The sequence below is a fragment of the Sus scrofa genome, chromosome 15 (assembly GCF_054392235.1).
Source record: "Sus scrofa isolate SSC_HxYL_T2T_F1_AM1 chromosome 15, Sscrofa_HxYL_maternal_Yorkshire_Landrace_v2.0, whole genome shotgun sequence".
NCBI lineage: Eukaryota > Metazoa > Chordata > Mammalia > Artiodactyla > Suidae > Sus > Sus scrofa.
The window spans coordinates 140,642,768-140,662,042 of NC_139397.1; the positions used below are offsets into that span (position 1 = coordinate 140,642,768).

Genomic DNA, 19,275 nt, shown 5'->3' on the forward strand with positions numbered 1-19,275 from the left:
ACACCAAGAGTAAAAGCAAATTCATTGTTCATTCAGTCAATGTTTAGCTCTAAGGACACTGGGAAAAACCAGAAAGGAAGAAGTGATCCCTGTCTTCATAGAGCTAATAATCTAGCTCTAGATGTCAAGTGCTATGAACATGCCTAAGATGTGTGTTTAATTTTAGGAACATGTGCTGGAAAGAACATGAGCTAAAAACTACTGTCTGTGATAGAAATTACAGGATCAATGATTCTCTCAAGACTTATGTGTAGTCCTCAAAGCCATCCGCAAGTTGTAGAAGATACCTAAGCTGTTTGCTTGGCTGCTTCCCACTTCCTGGCAAAGTACTCCTTCTGGAATTTGTCTCTCTCCAAGCTGAGAGGGGAGATACAGCTAGCAGAAGTATACTCACCTCATCGCCACCTAGTGAGAAGGTAAGAAAATCCCCCTGAGGAATAAGCTAGGCTTCTTGGGAGGTATGTCATTATGCCAGTGGAGATGGTAGTCCCAGGTCAATGCATGCGCCGAGTGGAGGGCATCTCCTGGCAGACCTATAAGCCCACTGGGCTCTGAGTAAGCTTTGCTAGAGAGAAAAAGGCAAAGTGTGTATTCTCAACAAGTCAGCTTACAGCTGGCCCCGCTCAGCATCCTAAAAAATGCCGCAGGAAATGTTAGCTCATTTCTAGAAGATCATCCACTAACTGAGTCAAGTTCAAAAGAACCTCAGGGACTTAGGCATCTCCTACCAACTTGAAGGTCATAGCCTCAAAGCAGAGCTATGAAAATTGGACCCTTCAAAGAACCACCATTGTCAAAGCTCAAGTTCCATCAGAAAAATAAAGGTGGCAAAAAGTGTGTTTGTTGACCCTTCTGTCCCCTCTTTCCTCACTATCTCCCACCTCCTTTCCCTCCCTGATGGCCAGGATCCTTGCGCATTACTGGCTGTCCAGACTCTGCAGGGCCCCTGGACCCCATTTTTTTTTTCTAAGTGGAAGATGATAATCTGGAAAATGCATTTTTTTTTTTTTTTGTCTTTTTGCCATTTCTTGGGCCGCTCTCGCGACATATGGAGGTTCCCAGGCTAGGGGTCGAATCAGAGCTGTAGCCACCGGCCTACGCCAGAGCCACAGCAATGCCAGATCCGAGCCGCGTCTGCGACCTACACCACAGCTCATGCAATGCTGGATCCTTAACCCACTAAGCAAGGGCAGAGATCGAACCCGCAACCTCATGGTTCTTGGTCGGATTCGTTAACCACCGCGCTATGACGGGAACTCCTGGGAAATCCATTTCTGATACATTTTTAAAGGTGATAATGAATTTAGGACAGTATCTGTCATAGAAATGTTTCCTGAGAATATAAAGACATCCGGTAATCTCTCTAGGTCATATATACATGTTCTAAGGGGCTATTTGGAAACATTTCCTAAATTCCAGAGAATAGCATTAAAATTGAAAAGTTCCAGCCCTCTAGGAAAGTTATACTTGGGGGTACCTTATCCATGTATTAATTTTGTACTCTTTCATAATTTCTGCATATGGTTTAATGAGCTTGGCCCCCTGGGCTAATTCTAATGTTCTCTGAATATGCATGGAACGCAAGGTACTCTGTTGGAAATTCAAGCCTTGTCAATGAGGTTGACCATTTCTGGGCATTGGTACAATCCCCAGAAGTAAAGATTAGTTGCATGTTTTCATTAGTGGTGACATGAGTTAAATAGTGAACCCCCAAATTAAATGTATCATCTCGTCAACACAGAGTTTTTACAAAAAGCCTCAGAGTAAATATAATCTTTTAAGAGTAAAATGTGGGAATGTTGACAGCTGCCAAGCTCACGTAGCCTTTCCCCATTTTACACACTGAACAAACACGTCAGTCAATTCGTCTGACCTGCCCGTGTCCCTTACCCTAAGAACCTTTTCCCACTGCTTCTAGTGAATGGGCAGCAAGCCATTTGACCCCAGCCTCCTGCCCCCCGCTGATTGGAACAGGGATGAAAGAGACAGAGGGAGAAAGCAAGAGAAGAGTGAAGTCAGTAGGTATTGAGAGAAAGACCAGTGAGCCTGTGGATGCTGTGAGAGAAAAGAAAGAGAAAGAGCATGCATCTTGATTCCAGAGAGCTTTCCAGTTCCCCTTTTTCTGATTCTGTGGATGGCCCAGATAATACCTGCTACTTCAATCCTATGAGATAATCTGTGTAACAGAGAAGCTGGTTTCCATTGCAACCCTATCCGGAGAAATAGAATGAAAGCCACATATGCAATTTAAAATATTCTAGTAGCCTTGGTAAAAAAGCAAAAAGAAACGGGAAAGATTCATTTTAATAATATATTTAATTTAACCCAATTATCCACAATCTTGCTGTTTCATTATGTGATCGCTCTAAAAATGATCAATGAGATATTTACATCCTTATTTTCATGCTAAGTCATCAAAGTCTGGTGTGTGCTTTATGCTTACAACACCTTTCAATTTGGATGAACCACATTCCAAGGGCCCAATAGCCACATGTGGCTAGTGGCTATCATATTGGGTAGCAAGAATGGAGCAATCTCTGGGAAGCAGCTATGCTATCAGAGACTTCATTTCCCAGCAACCCTGTATTAGGAAGGGCTAAGTGACTGGGCATTGCCAAAAGCTTGGGAATGGAACTTATGCGTGACACTTCTAAACCAAGGTGGTTAAGAAGCAGGTGTGGCTTTTTCACGCTCTCTGTTCACTTTCATCAGCTTTATGCAAATGAACATGCAGCCTGTTAGAGATGACACAAGATGGAAGGAGCAAGTCTTTGAATCATCTGTTTGAAGAAAGCTTGCCATTAATCAAAAGTATTTGCTTTAGATGCTACATAAACAAGAAACTTTTTGTCTGAACAGCTATAAATTTAGGGGGGTTATTTGTTTAGCTATTACCCTACTTTATCTAATATGATCATATTTTTCTGCACTAGGGCTAAATGCTTTTGCTATTTCTTGCAGCAAGTATTACTTTAACATATAAGCCCAAGTACTTAGATCCACACATGCAGCCTAGTGCAGGCACAATAGCTAATTGCCTTTGGGTTTTGCAGATGAGTAATAATACATCTGTATGTATTTTACCCAGGGCATGTTTAGGCTGCAGATTTTATCTGGAAAAATACAGTTCAAAAATAAATCAAGAGGGTAGTTCCTGTTATGGCGCAGCAGAAATGAATCCAACTAGGAACCGTGAGGTTGCAGGTTTGATCCCTGGCCTCGCTCAGTGGGTTAAGGATCCAGCATTGCCGTGAGCTGTGGTGTAGGTCACAGATGCGGCTTGGATCTGGCGTTGCTGTGGCTGTGGTGTAGGCCGGCAACTATAGCTCTGATTAGAGCTCTAGCCTGGGAACCTCCATATGCGGTGGGTGCAGCTCTGAATAGACAAAAAGGCAAAAAAATAAAAAATGAAAATAAATAAATAAATCAAGAGGAGAATATGAAAAAACTATAAAACAGATGAAAACATGGGACAAAAGTGTCATGACACTGGATTTGGCAATGATTTCTTGGGTATGACGGTAAAGGCAGATGCAATATAAGAGAAAATGGACAGACTGGACTTTATGAGAATAAAAACTTTTGTGCATCAAAAGATATTATTAACAGATTAAAATGCAATCCACAGAATGGGAGAAAAAACTGCAAATCTTATATAAGGGATTAATATACAGAATATATAGAGAATTCCTGAAACTCAACAAGGAAAAAACCAAAAAAAATTTCATTTCACAAGTAGGCAAAGCACTTTAAATATACATTTTTCCAAGGGAGATATACAGATAACCAATAAGCTCACAGAAAGATGCTCAACATCACTAACTATGTAATGCAAATCGAAACATGAGATACCACCTCACACCCATTAAGATGGCTACTGTTAAAAAAAAAAAAAGAGGGAGTTCCCGTTGTGGCTCAGTGGTTAACGAATCCGACTAGGAACCTTGAGGTTGCAGGTTCGATCCCTGGCCTTGCTCAGTGGGTTAATGATCTGGCGTTGCCGTGAGCTGTGGTGTAGGTCGAAGACGCGGCTTGGATCTGGCGTTGCTGTGGCTCTGGCATAGGCCGGCGGCTACAGCTCCGATTCGACCCCTAGCCTGGGAACCTCCATATGCCGTGGGAGCGGCTCTAGAAATGGCAAAAAGACAAAAAAAAAAAAAAAAAAAAAAAAGAAAAGAGAGAGAGAATGGCAAGTGTTGAGAATGTGGAGAAATTGGAACACTTATGCACATTTGGAAGGAGTGTAAAATAATACACCACTGTGGGATACAATATGGCAGTACCTTATACAACTGAAAAATAGATTTCCGAATGACCTAGCAATTCTATTTCCATGTATGTACCCAAAAGAATATAAAGAAGGGTTTTGAAGACATATTTATACAACCATATTCATAGAGGCATTATTCACAGTAAGCTAAAATGTGGAAACAACCCAAATATCTGTTGATGGATGAATGGAAAAGCAAAATATGTAAATAATACACAATAGAATATTATTCAGCCTTAAAAAAGAATGGAAGTGTGGCACATCCTACAACATGGCTGAACCTCGAGAGTATTATGCTAAGTGCAATAAGCCGGTCACTAAAGATGTATGATTCCACTTATAGGAGTGCTTAGAGTAGTAGTAGACAGAAAGAAAGGTTGATTGCCAAAGGTTGGAGAGAGGGGAAATGAAGAGTTGCTACTTAATGGGTACAGAGTTTCAAAAGTTCTAGTGATGTTTGGTGGTGCTAGTTGCAAACAACACAAATGTACTTAATACTACTGAACCGTACACTTAAAAATTGTTAAATTTAAATTCTATATTATGTGTATTTTACCATCATAAAAAAGTTTTACTAAAAAGTCTTATTTAAAAAACTCAAGAGGAATTCTTGCTGTGGCTCACTGCCTTAAGAACATGACATAGTGTTTGTGAGGATGGGGGTTCGATCCTTGGCCTTGCTCAGTGAGTTAAGGATCTGGCATTGCCACAAGCTGTGGGCATAGGTCCCAGATGCAGCTCAGATCTGGCATTGCTGTGGCTGTGACATAAGCTGGCAGCTATACCACTGATTCAACCCCTAGCCTGGGAACCTCTATATGCCACAGGTATGGCCCTAAGAAGGAAAAAAAAAAAACCAAAAGATGAATATGATCAAAGCCCTTAGAATCCCGAGGGGTTTGACGAATAAACACAGAATTCATCACTGCTAAGAATTTTTCCAAATTCAAAATATAGTCAGAATGAGGAAGGAATAGTTAGATAATGGCATAATTATTTAAGCAGATTTTTTTTTTATTGTGCAAACATCATTATGACAAGGTACTAAAGACTTTGAAGGCACTGTGTTAGGTACTGTGATAACCCTGCAAGAAATATATCTATATTTTTATGGAGGGAAATTCTAAAGCATACGGCTGTTAAATAACCGGTTCAAGGTCATTTGCCCAGTACTCTAGTTTCTTAACTCCAGCATTATTCATATTTTGGCTGGATGATTCTTTGTTGGGGGGCTGTCCTGTGCATTGTAGTGTGCTTATCAGCATCTCTGGGCTCTACCCCCTAGATACAAGTAGTGCTCCTTCTCCTTTAGGCTGTGATAACAGATATTGCCAAAGGCCAAAGCCAGTCCCCCTTCCTGAGAACCACTGACAATACCAAGAGGTTACTAAGGTTGAGGAGTCTGACAGAAAGAACCCTTGCCTTGCAGCTCCCGTCCATGGTGCAGCAGAAATGAATCTGACTAGGAACCATGAGGTTTCAGGTTTGATCCCTGGCCTTGCTCGGTGGGTTAAGGATCCAGCATCTCTGTGACCTGTGGTATAGGTCGCAGATGTGGCTCAGATCTGGCATTGCTGTGGCTGAGGCATAGGCCGGAAGCTGTAGCTCCGATTAGACCTCTAGCCTGGGAAACTCTATATGCCATGGGTGCCACCCTAAAAATGAAAAAAAAAAAAAAAAGAAAAAAAGGAAAGAAACTTTGCCTTAGAACTGGACTTTCAGAAAACAACTGATTGGGATCAACTTAGGAAAATCTCATATTACCAAATTATCAAACCAAGGGCAAAGGTGGGAGTTCTGTCCTAGAAACAAGCTGAAGTCTGACTGCATCAGTTTCCATCACAGTAGTTGCTAGGTGTTTAAGCTAGAGCATCTCCAGTTTCCTTATATTATAAAGCACTATCTATACTAGGGCTTAGGATGGGGGAGTTAAGCCTCTAGGAGGGGGTAGAGTGACTAGAAGGTAGTGAGAATAGAGTGGCAGGCAGCTCATGACAAGGCAAGAATCACTTCAGTTGAGACAGTTTAAAAAAGTATTATGGAAGAGTTGTCATCTGAGTGGGAGTATTTTTTTTTTTTAAAGGCAAAATTCGAGAGTTTCTGTTGTGGCTCAGTGGTAATGAACCTGACTATTATCCACAAGGACGCAGGTTTGATCCCTGGCCTTGCTCAACGGATTAAGGAGCCGGTGTAGCTGCAAGCTGCCCTGTAAGTTGCAGATGCAGATTGAATCTGGCAATGCCATGGCTGTGGCATGGGCCAGCAGCTGCAGCTCTGATTTGACCCCTAGCCTGGGAACTTCCATATGCTGCAGGGGCAGCCCTTAAAAAAATAAATAAATAAAAGGCGAAATTCAATTATGTTGTAAGGGATGTAAATGCACTCAGATTAATTCCAATGGAAAGGAAGGTTTATTTTTAGAGAATGGAGCTCTCACATAAATGAGATACAGCTGGGATGGAGCTGCACCCTGGGGAACTGCCAAGGACCAAAGTTACTTTTTCTTTTAGTGGCCGTATAATTCTTCTTCTGTACATAATTTTGCAAGCATGCTCGCTTCTGTTTGGCCAACAAACTTGTTTTGCTTACGCTTGGTGTCTGATGCTCTGTAACTTTTTCCTGCTCATGGCTTTGCGTTGCCATGGGACTAACACAAGAATAGACCCTAGATGCGTTCTCCATAACTTTCTATGTTGAATTGACTCTGTGTTTACTCTAGACTCTGAGGAGAAGAACCTGGTTGGTCCAGTATGGGTCAGCTACGCACCTAACATGATCTTCCCAGCTGAGAGTAGGAGAGGGAACACATGATAAAAGTCATGGCCAGCTTCACCCCTTCCTTTAGCAGCCCTAGTGGAACAGAGTGGGTGGTGGTCAGTGGCAGGTGGAAAGAAAGGGAGTTAGGACAGACATATTTCCAAAAACCTATTTAAAGTGTGAGTAGAATATGGAAGAAATTAACTATTGGAAGATGAAGTGGCATGAATAAAGATACAGAACAAAGGTATTTTGTATAGTCAAATTTGTATAAATTTTCTAGATTAATTAAACTCTGAAGTTCAAGGATCATAAAATCGTCTGGATTTGTTGTTGCCCGTGTTTTGTGTAGGGAACAATTAGGTAAAAAGGCTGGACACATAAGATGGTATCAGATTGTCAAGAGCATAAATTAGAACATTAGGAGGTAATTGGAGGCATTTAGACTTTCCAAGATGTCTGTAAGCTTGGGAACACACCATGGAGGAAAGCTGCCATGTTTTTTTCTAGAAAATATTCTTCGGTTCCTGGGTAAGCCCTAGGCTCCAGATGACTCTTGGCAGGTTAATTTGGTTTTACAGAGTAGGAGTGTCGAGAGGGAAATCAAGCCATGAAACAGTAATCTAGGTATATTGCAACTGGAATCTTGAGTCTGCTTAGAAAGCTCTTGAGAAGGACAGACTGATATCTCCATTCTTGTAGAATAAAGTTAATAGATCACTAGACACAACTTCAGTAAAAAAGCAAGCCAAGGAGCCAAAAGTCTTTCTACTGCAACTAGAAACAACAACTAATATTTGTCAAGCTTCTTCTATGGGTCCCACTTCACGTTAAGCATTGCTGTGAATGGAGCAGGGTAAGTGAATGAGGGTTTTATTCACTATGTAGTAAACAGACATTACCTCTCTCTTTCAGGATCTAGTATTGCTGAATTGCAGGGCCTTTGACGTCTACACCAAGGGCTGTCTCCTCTAGCATTTTCTTGCTAGTCCTGCAACAGTTATCAGAGTCTCCCTGGTAACTGTTTAACAAACTAGAAACTAACTGGGTCAGAACTTTACGGAGCCCAGATTACACAGGTCTGAGTTTGAGGATCAAATAGACAGTTCCATGAACAAAGCTAAAGTTGGCTTGGATCCTATATTTTTGGACTTAAGAGTCCACATTAGAATATCAAAAGGGCTTTGTAAACTACATGTCTCTATAGAGCATAAAAATCTACTCTAGGATTTAATAAGCCTGCTTCTTGCTTCAAATTTAATGCTAATGATAAACTGAAAAAGATTTCTAGTGACAGATAATTAGTGATAATGGTGATTACCGGCCTTTATATAGTCTTTCGCCCAAACAGATGGTAAAGAGCTTAAGAAAATAAATGCTCTAAGGCATAATTTCTTCCCCTTCTTAAATAAAAGTTCCTCTAGGGTCACCGATAGTTTGTGTTTAACACACTGTATTATGTTACCCATACTAAATAACAATTTCGAGGCAATTCAGTTAGTGTGTTAATTTGCTTAGCAATTAGCTTCAAATGGATTTCTACCCTGAATACAAAATACATGACTGCAGGCATGCCTTATTTATTTTCTTTTTCACTTATTTAACTTTTATAAAAAGCCTTTGTGGTTACTATCAGGTGGATGGACTACCAGGTGGCAGGGGACCCAGGCCACTTAGCAGGTCTCTCCAGGTGCTGGAGGGTTGAGGGAGAAGGCAGAAGAGGATTGTGGTTGAGGGCACAGGACAGGCAACGTAGAGCGGAGTTCCATGGCGTGTGGCACAAAGAATGTCACTCTCTTTCCTGGAGCCTCAACTTATTCATATGTAAAATATAGTTAATAAATCTATTAGATTTATTAAAATACCGTTAATAAATATCTTAGATTGTGTATACTCTCTATCTAATTATCATTATTGTCATTGGCACTCAGTGCCTGGAATATGGGATTTACCTGGTTATTTTTTTAGGGAAGGGGGGAAAAGATAGGGAAATGGGATATTAAAGGGAAGACAGGATTGAAGGGAGAGACTGAAGATAGGAAACAAAGGAGATCCAATCTTTAGATGTTGCTTCAGGAGGTTAATCCCCTCGCCTTGGAAAGGGAGACGTGACATCTTAGCCACAGTGAGGTTTCGTTTTTAATTTTTAAATTTTTGGCCATGCCTGCAGCATATGGAAGTTCCTGGGCCAGGGAGTGAACCCATACCACAGCAGTAACCAGAGCCACAGCAGTGACAATGCTGGATCCTTAACCCGCTGAACAACCCGGGAACTCCCACAGGGAGGTTTAAAGGAATTGAGTATGTGGATAAGGGCTGCGGTGGTCTAGCCCACTTTCTCTCCTATACTCCCTATTCCATCAGCCACCTGGTGGGAAAGACCTGCCTCAGGGGCCATCTGGGGCCACAGAGCTATTGCAAATGTCAGCGGCAGCCAAGTGTGAGACACCTGGGGGCTTTGGTGAGTTTGTGTCTTACCTAAAGGCTTTTCAATTCAAATTTTCAAAAGAAAATTGTCCGCCGTACCAAAGAGTTCTGCATGTCTTTGTTTTTTATTTGCAAACTTCAGCTTAACTCTTCAAGGAGTCCACTTTAAGGTCACGTCTGCCAAAGGCACTTGAGGCAGCATCTATGAAAGGGAGAGGCACGGCTCTCTTTCCCCTCTCTAGTTATTCTCTTAGTCACATAGAGCCCTCCTCATGGGCTTCTCAGGTCCAGAAGCGTCAATCTGCCGATAGTGAGTGCCTCAGAGGGACAGAGAGAAAAAGTCTACCCTGTGGGTCACATAATGACACAGTTTTATTGGGAAGTACACAGTGAGTGTTGACTTGGAACTGCAGAGAAAATAATGAATGCCAGGAAATAAAGAGCCAGCAAAAGCAGAACATTTATGAGACATGGATGAAAGGTGGTATGTTGCCCCGAGTTGGAGTCTAGGATTCTAAAATAACAGACTCCTCCAAGGCACACATTTCTTATTTGTAAAACAGGACCATTCCCATTCCCTCATGAAGATGTAAGTGCCAAATAAAGCCATGTGTAGAGGAAATATTGCTATGTTAAAATCTCCACTGTCCATTTATTTGCATATGTCCTCACTGTCTGCATGTTTCCATTGGGCTTTATTACCAAATCACTCATTTCCTGAAAGTTTACGTTCAGCGCTTCATTTCTCTCTCAAGAAATTGCCGATTTCCCCGATATTTTCTTATTCTTTGGCTTCCCTCATAAGCGATAAGATAAACTCCTTTTGATAATGTCCTTATGTTCCTCCAGTCCAACACCGGGAGTGTTTCCACAGTCTGAGATTTTATTAGAAACCTTCCTTTGTCAATTGTAATTGAATGGACCAAAGGCAATTCCCAGTCCTGGCACATCTGCCCCAGTGGCTACTTGCTGGTATTTTTATCTACAACTCACCTGCAAAAATGCAGGTATCATTCGTTGTGGTTGCAGTTATACGCTACAGCTGGAGGGATGTGTGTTATAAATCAACCTCTTCTCATGGTCTAGCTCCACTTACTTATCAGCACACCTTTATGTACAATTCATGCTATGCCCATACATACCAGATGAAAGGAAAGAGTATGCACTAGCTGCTATTTTATATGACAAATTGAGTTTCATTTAAGAATATGTAAAACAAATAAGAAAAAAAGAGGGAGCCCAGATAGATTTCTTAGTAATATTTGTAGTAAAATTGTAGAGTGTTTTTCTAAACTATTTTTCTAGACCTATCACACTTCTCTGTCGGGTAAGGCCACTTCTATGAGTTGGGAAATAATGTGATCTGGGTCTCTCAGCTTCTCTGGGATCATGTTGCCTTGAGTCTGGTATGTATTAGAGTTCTCCAAAGAAAGAGCACAATTGTATGTGTGTGTGTGTATGTACACACACACACACATATGTGGGTGCTGACAAATCCGAAGATCTGCAGGGTGAATAGCAAGATGGAGACTCAGGATGGACGATAAGTTTCGCATCTGTGGATCCGGAGGGCCAACTGAACTCATTGTACTATTCCATTTTATATGAAGGACCTGAGTGTCTGAGAATTTCACTACATGTGGGGGCTCCTGGAACCAGTCCCCCAAAGATACCAAGGGACAACTGTAATTTCCTCCCTTCTTTTATCACAGTCTTTGTTTCAAAAATCTATTTGGTCTTACATAAGTACTGTACTGCTGCTCCAGCTTGGTATGGGAAATTTTCATTTCCATTGCATGAAATACCTTTCTCCGTCCTCTTTCAAATAAGTTCTCTGCCCCATTCTCTCTCTCCTCCTTCCAGGACCCTGACAATGTGAATGTTGGTATGCTTAATGTGGTTCCAGAAGTGCCTTAAACTATCCTCATTTAGAAAAAGATTTATTTTCTTTTTTCTGTTCAAGTGGTGATTTGCACTACCCTGTCTTCCAGATTGCTATTCCATTATTCTGTTTCAGCTAATCTGTTGATTCCTTCTAGTGTATTTTTATTTTAGTTATTGCATTCTTTAGCTTCGTTTGATTTTTCTATTTCCTAACTCTTTCTTGATATTTTCACTGTATATATTGATTCTTCTTCAAGTTCTGTGAGCATCTTTATGAGACTTAACCTTGAACTCTTTATCCAGTAGATTTCCTATGTCCTCTTTATTTAGTTCTTTTTTCTGAGGTTTTGTTTTGTTCTTTCATTTGGAGCATATTCTTCTTTCATCTCATTTTTCCCAATGTCTGTGTTTATTTCTGTGTTAGGTAGGTTGGTTATATTTCCCTATCGTCACACTCCTTTCTGGTCACCAGAGCTGTATGCTCTAGGGGAGCCCCTATTTGGACTGGATGCACTCTTCTGTGGCTGTGGGGTTGACTAGTGTGGGCATGCTGCTGGGTGGGGCTGGACTCTGGGTATGGTTGGCTGAGAGGCTATGCCTCCTGAGGTGGCTACAGACCTGCTGCAAGATGGGATAGGCATTTGGCTGTGAGGCCCTGAGGACACAGGGCTGTTGCTAGCCTACTAGTGGGTAGCTCCAGGTCCCTAAGTGTCCATCTGTGCGTTGCCAAGGCCTGGATGCTGGTGCCAGCCTGGTGGAGTCCAGGCTGGGTCCCAGTGCTAATAGGCTAGAGGGAGTACTCCACAATGGTGTCTGCCACTGCTAGTGTTTTTGTGCTAGAATGGCTTCCTCCCGTGTCTCTGTCCTCAGGGCAATGCACGTGACTTCTGTCTCTCCAGAAGGCTCTCCCAGATCAGCAAGTGAGTCTGACTCGGGCTTCCCTCAAAAGACCGCCTCTGTGCTTGGACCAGAGCATGTGAGATTTTGTGTGCTCCCTTTAAGGGTAGAGTCCCTGTTTCCTACAGCCTACCAGCTCTTCCGAACATAAGCCCTACTGGTTTTCAGACATCTGAGGTCTCATCTTCCCAGTGCAGGAGCCCACCGTGGGGCTTGGATTCCTGGCTCCTTGTGGGGACCCCACAATTGTGATACTCCTCCCATGTGTGAGTTACTGGCCCCAGGGTGTGGGTCCTGCCTATCTCATGTTTCTGCCCCTCCTTCCTGTCTTGTGGTGATTCCTTCTTTATGTCTTTAGTTGTGGAAATTCTTTCTGCTAGGCTTCAGGTTTTTTTCCCCATAAATAGTGGTTCTACAAATAGTTGTAATTTTGCGTGTGTCTATGGGAGGAGGTGAATTCAGATTCGTTTGACTCCGCCATTTTAGTCACATCCTCTTTTGTGACAGCTTCATTGCAGAAAAGTCAGAAAACATAGATGAAACAAAAAGGTTACAATAACCCACCAGCCACCTACTCAGAGACAGCCACAGCTCTTCACTTCCTCTTCTTTTCATGTTTATACACTGAAAGCAGTGAAAACGAGAGCATTTTAGGTATGCTGCTTTTTCATTTGTTTTCAGTTTTGTGTCCATACTTACATTCTTAAGGGAATTATTTTTAAAAATTCTTTTCTGTATTTATTGTTCCATGCTAATCCCTTAGGGTGGTGAAAAGTAGTTAGTACCGTAGCAAATTAATTCTCTGTGGAACTCATGTAGTGATTTTAATGAATATATTTTTTGGTGTGCTGTGGATTCCCTCTCTGTTCTTACAAAATGACCAAACTAAATAAAATGATATTCCATTTTTTAAAAAAATAATTTGTGGATAGGAAATAAATATTATGCCACCTTTGGATTATAATATTAAATAATTTTAACATTTGATTTTTGATCATTTATCTTCTACTGACATATTTTGAAACTGGGTATTTAGAGTTTCTAAGAACTAAGAACAATTCTTCAAAACTAAGGTAAATGATGAGAACGTGCTGAACTTTGGTGGCAGAAAGACAAGAGCCGTTGGTCAAAATGTGTTGCATATTCATTTTCGCCCACAGACATACACTTTTTCACCCAGGTGAAATTTTTGGCTCAAAATAAGCACGAGGGGCAACTTTGAGTAAAAAGTGACACCACAATACATCCAGCCTGTGGGGGCACTTCTTCTTTTTTTTTTTTTTTTTTTTTTCTTTTTGTCTTTTTGCTATTTCTTGGGCATGTGGGGATTCCCAGGCTAGGGGTCTAATCAGAGGTGTAGCCACCGGCCTATGCCAGAGCCACAGCAACGCGGGATCCGAGCCGCGGCTGCAACCTACACGGAAGCTCATGGCAACGCAGGATCCTTAACCCTCTGAGCAAAGCCAGGGACTGAACCCGCAACCTCATGGTTCCTTTTCAGATTCGTTAACCACTGCGTCACGACTGGAACTCCGGCACTTCTTATGCGGTCGTGCTGATGAACTCCAACCCTTTTCTCCACTCCTTTCTTTTAAGGACCACTTACCTTCTGTTATTGTCCAGACGCCTGATGAGGCAGCTCTAAGTACTTTAGAGAAAGATTTTGAAGGGTGGGAGTGGGGTGGAACTGTAGCATATTCTTGGGGAAGGACCCCCAATGGAAATAGACTCCTAAATAGTTAAATATTTGTAGATTGTATTTTTATTGTGTAATTTATAAAATTTAGATGAGTTCATGAACCACAAACTTACCCTTTTAAAATATACTACTCCGTGGTTTCTAGTACATTCAGAGTGGTGCAGCTGTCACCAGGACCTAATGTCAAATCATTTTGTTCTCAACAGCAGTGATTTCTTAGTCCCCTTTGCCCCCAGCCCTGCAACCACTTATCTACACTCTGTCTTTGTGGATTTGCCTACTTTGAACCTTTCATATAAATGGAATCACAAAAATGTGGCTTTTTATATCTGGTTCCTGTCACTTAGTTTCATGTTTTCAAGTTCATCCATCCACGTTGTAATACATATCAGGACAGGTAGTCCTTGACTTATGATGGTTCAACTGACAAGTTTTCCACTTTACCGTGGCGCAAAAGCCTTTACCCTTTCAATAGAAACCACATTTTGAATGTTGAGTTTTGATCTTTGTCTGGGTTAGGGGTATCATGCTCATTATGCTGGGTTGTGGCAATAGTCACAGTAGCCAGTCAGCCCCACAATCATGAAGGTCAACAACTGATCCACTTAGAACCATTCCGTTTTTCACTTTCAATATAGTATTCAATAAATTACGAGAGGTATTCAACATTTTATTTATAAAACAGGCTTTGCGTTAGGTGACTTTACCCAGTTGTAGGCTAATGTAAATGTTCTGAGGCATGTTTCAAGTGGGCTGGGTTAAGCTATAATGTTTGGTAGGTTATGTGCATTAAATGCATTTTATGGTATTTTCAGTTTACCATGGCTTTATCAGGACGTAACCCCATTGTAAGTCAAGGAAGATCTGTACTTCATTCCTTTTTATAGCTGAATAATATTCCATTGCATGACTATACTTCATGTTGTTTATGCACACATCAGTGGTTGGGCATTTGAATTAGTTATTTCTACTTTTTGGCTGTTATGAATAATGCCTGCTATATACATTCATACATAAGTTTTTGTTTGTTTATCATATTTTAGTGTTTATGATATACTTTCAGACCTGATTTGGGTCTCACAAACACTATGTGGGATAAGGCAAGTCTTGTTATTCCCACTTTCCAGGTAGGGAAACAGGCTCTCAGTGATAATTGCATAGTGTGTGCTAACGTCAGCACTCAAATCCAGTTCTGTTTTTAAGAATAGCATAAGGAATGTCAAAAGCAGCACATTGTTTTCAAAGGAATACGAAATTTGTTGTTTATTTTTAGTTTTGTGAGGATATGCTTTTATTTACCCACGCCTATTGGAAAAGCAATGGCTTAATTTACAGATTGTAGAAGAAAATGTTTCCATAGCAAGTGGTCAAAATTTCTTAAAATGGAATTGAAACAGAATTATACTCAGACAGTTGTATAGGTACAGGCAGTTTTGTTCTTTGTTGATTCTCAATTTTACTTTCAAGGAAAATGTGAAGACAGATTGTAGCTGTTTGCAGTTCTGATGGTTCACAGAAAGAAACAGCTCCAGATTATTTTTCTCCTAATTATCATGCATCTTATCTTGGAGACATGTTTATGACTAGATTTAAATCTCAACACAGTCTATTAATATTTCAGCTTTGGCATCAGGCACATAAAATAGTATTATTCATGCAAACCTTGCCAAGAGCATCTATGAGACAAAACTTGAACAAATTAATATAGTCCTTTTTTGATCATTTGAGTCATTATATATAAAAGTTTTGCAAGTGACTTTGGAAACAGTTTTAATTCAAACTCCTCACCTCATGCATGTGTTCTCATCCATGAATTGAATCCCTCTTCACCATCTGGCTTCTTATGGTCAAAAGCAGCAGCCCTAATAATAAAGAACAGAAGCTTAACAGCAAACAAGAAAGTTCTGTTCAACTTTTCTTTGCTTGGAATATTTTCCCCCACACTCTACTCCTTATAAACTCTGACTTGCTCTTGCTTTTTTTCTCTGACTTTCTGGGGTTAACTCCTTTCACCTTGTATCATTTTCCATTTTTCATTTACCATACTGTATTGAAAATTATTTGTTTGTTTGTTTATTATTATTATTTTTTCTTTTAAGGCTGCACCTGGGGCCTATGGAAGTTTCAAGCTAGGGGTCGAATTGGAGCTGCAGCTGCTGGCCTACACCACAGCCACAGCTATGTGGGATCTGAGCCACATCTGTGACCTATGCCGCACCATGCAGCAACTTGGGATCCTTAACCCACTGAGTCAGGCCAGGGATTGAACCTGCATCCTCATGGATACTAGTTGGGTTCTTAACCCACTGAGCCACAATAGGAACTCCTGAAATTATTTGTTTAAATTACTGTGTTCTCTTTCAGACAATGTGTGTCTTGAGAGTTATGTATTTTCTTCTCTTCAGAATCCAGTAGAATTCCTGGTTTAGTCATGCAATGAAGATTTGTTAAATAGGTTGACTTTTTAATAGGATCTCGAGAACTCCATGTTTTGACTTTGCAGATTGTGAAATCACTATTTGCCTTACCATCAACTAACACTTGATGCTCTCATATCTAGAAGGACTTGAACTGGACCTGCAAGTATCTTGCACATTGTTCCTGCACTTAGGCAGTTAGTGAAGTCTGTACAAAGTGGAGGTCAAGCCAGACAAAAGTAGATTCAAAAATAATATTTAGAAAGACTACTCATACATATGTATATAATCAGTAGGGTATCAATGTGTGGGATATGCAAAAAGGATTAGCTATATTGGGATTAGGTCATGGTATTCTATGGGGATTGGGTCATGTTATTCAGTCAATTTCGCAAGAATCAATCCATCCTTCTTTCAACATGAAATTATCAAGCAATTATTTTGAAGGTGGAGTCCAAAAGACTTCCTGACTGGATGTGGGTGTAAGAAATGAAAGAGTCAAGGATGTCCTTAATATTTTTGACCTGGGCCATGGGAACGATGGCGTTGCCATCAGCTGAGATAGAGGGTGGGGGATGATCCATTGTGAAGCGGGTTTGTAGAGCATGACCAGGAGTAGGTCCTGTGCTCTAAGTAGGCACTTGGGATACTTCAGTGACCAAACCAAGCAAACGTCCCAGCATTACCTTCTCATGGAAGATGGTGGACAGAAATGTGATACCTAAGAAAATTACATAGATGTTAGAGGGATGAGAGCTAGGAGAAAGCATAGAGCAGGGTACAGGGATCAAGAATGCTGGGGTGGGTTGGGGGCTTATCTGGAAAAGAGTGTTTCAGGCAAAGAAAATAGTTCAAATGTTCTAGGAGAGGCAGTACTTGTAATTCCTTCTGGGAGCATCAGGGAAGTGAAGAATGTGTGAAACAGTGAATCCGGGAGAGCAGAAGAGAACTGATGGGCCAAGGGGCCAGATCCTGTAGGGCCTGGTAGGCAGTTATGAGGGCTTAGGGTATTACTCCAGTTCAAACAGGGACTCTTTGATAGGTTTCCAGCTAAGCAGTAGGATGATCTCACCTATGTATTTAAGGGATTGCTATGACTGCTGGCTTGAGATTAGACCCCAAGAAGGTGGAATAGACTCAGGTAGAAGCAGGGAGACTTTTAAAGATGCTATTGCAGTAATCCAGATGAGGGATGATAGTGGGTCACAGGGGTAGTGAGAAGAATTTGGATTCGAGACAGTATTTTGAGAGTAGAGCCAACAGATTTTCCTACAGATTGAACATGGGGTGTGATGGAAAAGGGATCCAGGATATCTTCAAGGCTTTGACTTGAATAACTGGAAGGATGGTGTTGCCATCATTCATCCGGGAAATTTGTAGTGGAGTTTTGTGGAGGAAGATGAGTTGTTTTGCGCATCTTGGCCTTGAGATACTTATTAGACATCTGGGTAATACAAGGGCTCTGGGAGAAAAGAGGTCCATCAGCTGAGAGACTGCGGGGGAAATAGCATCCTCAGGGGAGAGCCAAGTTATAGTTAGAGAAAGAAAAAGAAGAGAATGGCCAGAAACAGCTTTTGGATAGAGGTATTATAAAGGATGGACTGGGAATTGCAGAGAGCAGAGTGGGAAAGGTTCCAAGAATTTGAGGGAATAGAAGCTGGGACTGAGCAAGGAATACGCAGAGTTTCGTGGGAATTAGAGTGAGGAAGATTCCAGATGACCTGAGAACCTGGGCCTTATTAGGGTGATTGATGCGTACATATGGTGCATAATGAGATTTGCCCTGGGGGATTTAAGGCCCCGGTGGCTAGGCCTTGAATGGTAGGGGCTGAGCAAAGTGGAATATCTGGGCTCCCTTTGGACCCTGTTGGAGGTGAGGAAGTCAGAGCAAGATACTTCCCTTTGACCTCTACTGAAGATCTTTTGGGGGAAGATGGAATTTGCTCCAAGCGACTGCCCTCTATTGACTCTTCTGTTTACATCTGGTAGAAAGCTTGGGGGTATTTCAGACCCTTTTACACTCAGCTAAGAGATGTGCACAGGAAAAAATCAGGTGCGTGTTGCCCTTAAACTATTTGTGATTATTATGTTAAGATTGAAATAATAGTTTCATCATAGTCTAAAATAACAATAATCTGGAGTTCCCATCGTGGTTCAGTGGTTAATGAATCCAACTAGGAACCATGAGGTTGCGTGTTCGATTTGTGGCCTCGCTCGGTGGGTTTAGGTATCCGATGTTGCTGTGAGCTGTGGTGTAGGTCACAGACGGGTCTCGGATCTTGCGTGGCTGTGGCTGTGTTGTAGGCCGGCAGCTGTAGCTCCGATTCAACCCCTAGCGTAGGAACCTCCATGTGCCATGGGTGTGGCCCTAAAAAGACAAAAATAAATAAATAAATAAATAAATAAAATAACAATAATCTAAGATAATAAAAGGGTCTGTGTCAGAGGAATTCCCCAAAGAAGGCCCTTTGTCAGTGATGCTTTTCAGGATGGCAGTGTTTTTACAAGAATATATTTTTATAAAATTATTTATGTATTTATTTATAGTTATGTACGTATGTACGTATATATTCTTTTTAGGGCCACAGTTGCGGCATGTGGAATTTCCCCGGGCTAGGGGTTGAATCAGAACTGCAGCTGTAGGCCTATGCCACAGCCACAGCCATGGCAACACCAGATCCAAGCTATATCTGCGACCTAGGCCACAGCTTGAAAAACTTGTGGAACTTTAACCCACTGAGCAAGGCCAGAGATGGAACTTGCTTCCTCAGGGATACTAGTCGGATTCTTAACCCGCTGAGCCACAGTGGGAACTCCAAGAATGTTATTTTTAAAGGTACTAACCTGAAAGTCAGAAAACTTGAGTTCAGGGTCCACTTTTTAATTTTGTAATCATGAGTTTTCTTGCTTTTGTATAGTCACTT

At 41.3% G+C, this 19,275-nt stretch overlaps 1 long non-coding RNA gene across 4 annotated transcripts in view; it reads left to right on the plus strand.

Moving 5' to 3' along the window:
• LOC102163217 (uncharacterized) overlaps nt 1-19,275 on the plus strand; it is a 58,719-nt gene that overhangs the window by 21,452 nt on the left and 17,992 nt on the right. For all 4 annotated transcript variants that reach the window (XR_014830533.1, XR_014830535.1, XR_014830534.1 and 1 more), the window contains one exon: nt 167-416. This is a non-coding gene — a long non-coding RNA (uncharacterized LOC102163217). The remainder of the gene's footprint in view (nt 1-166; nt 417-19,275) is intronic.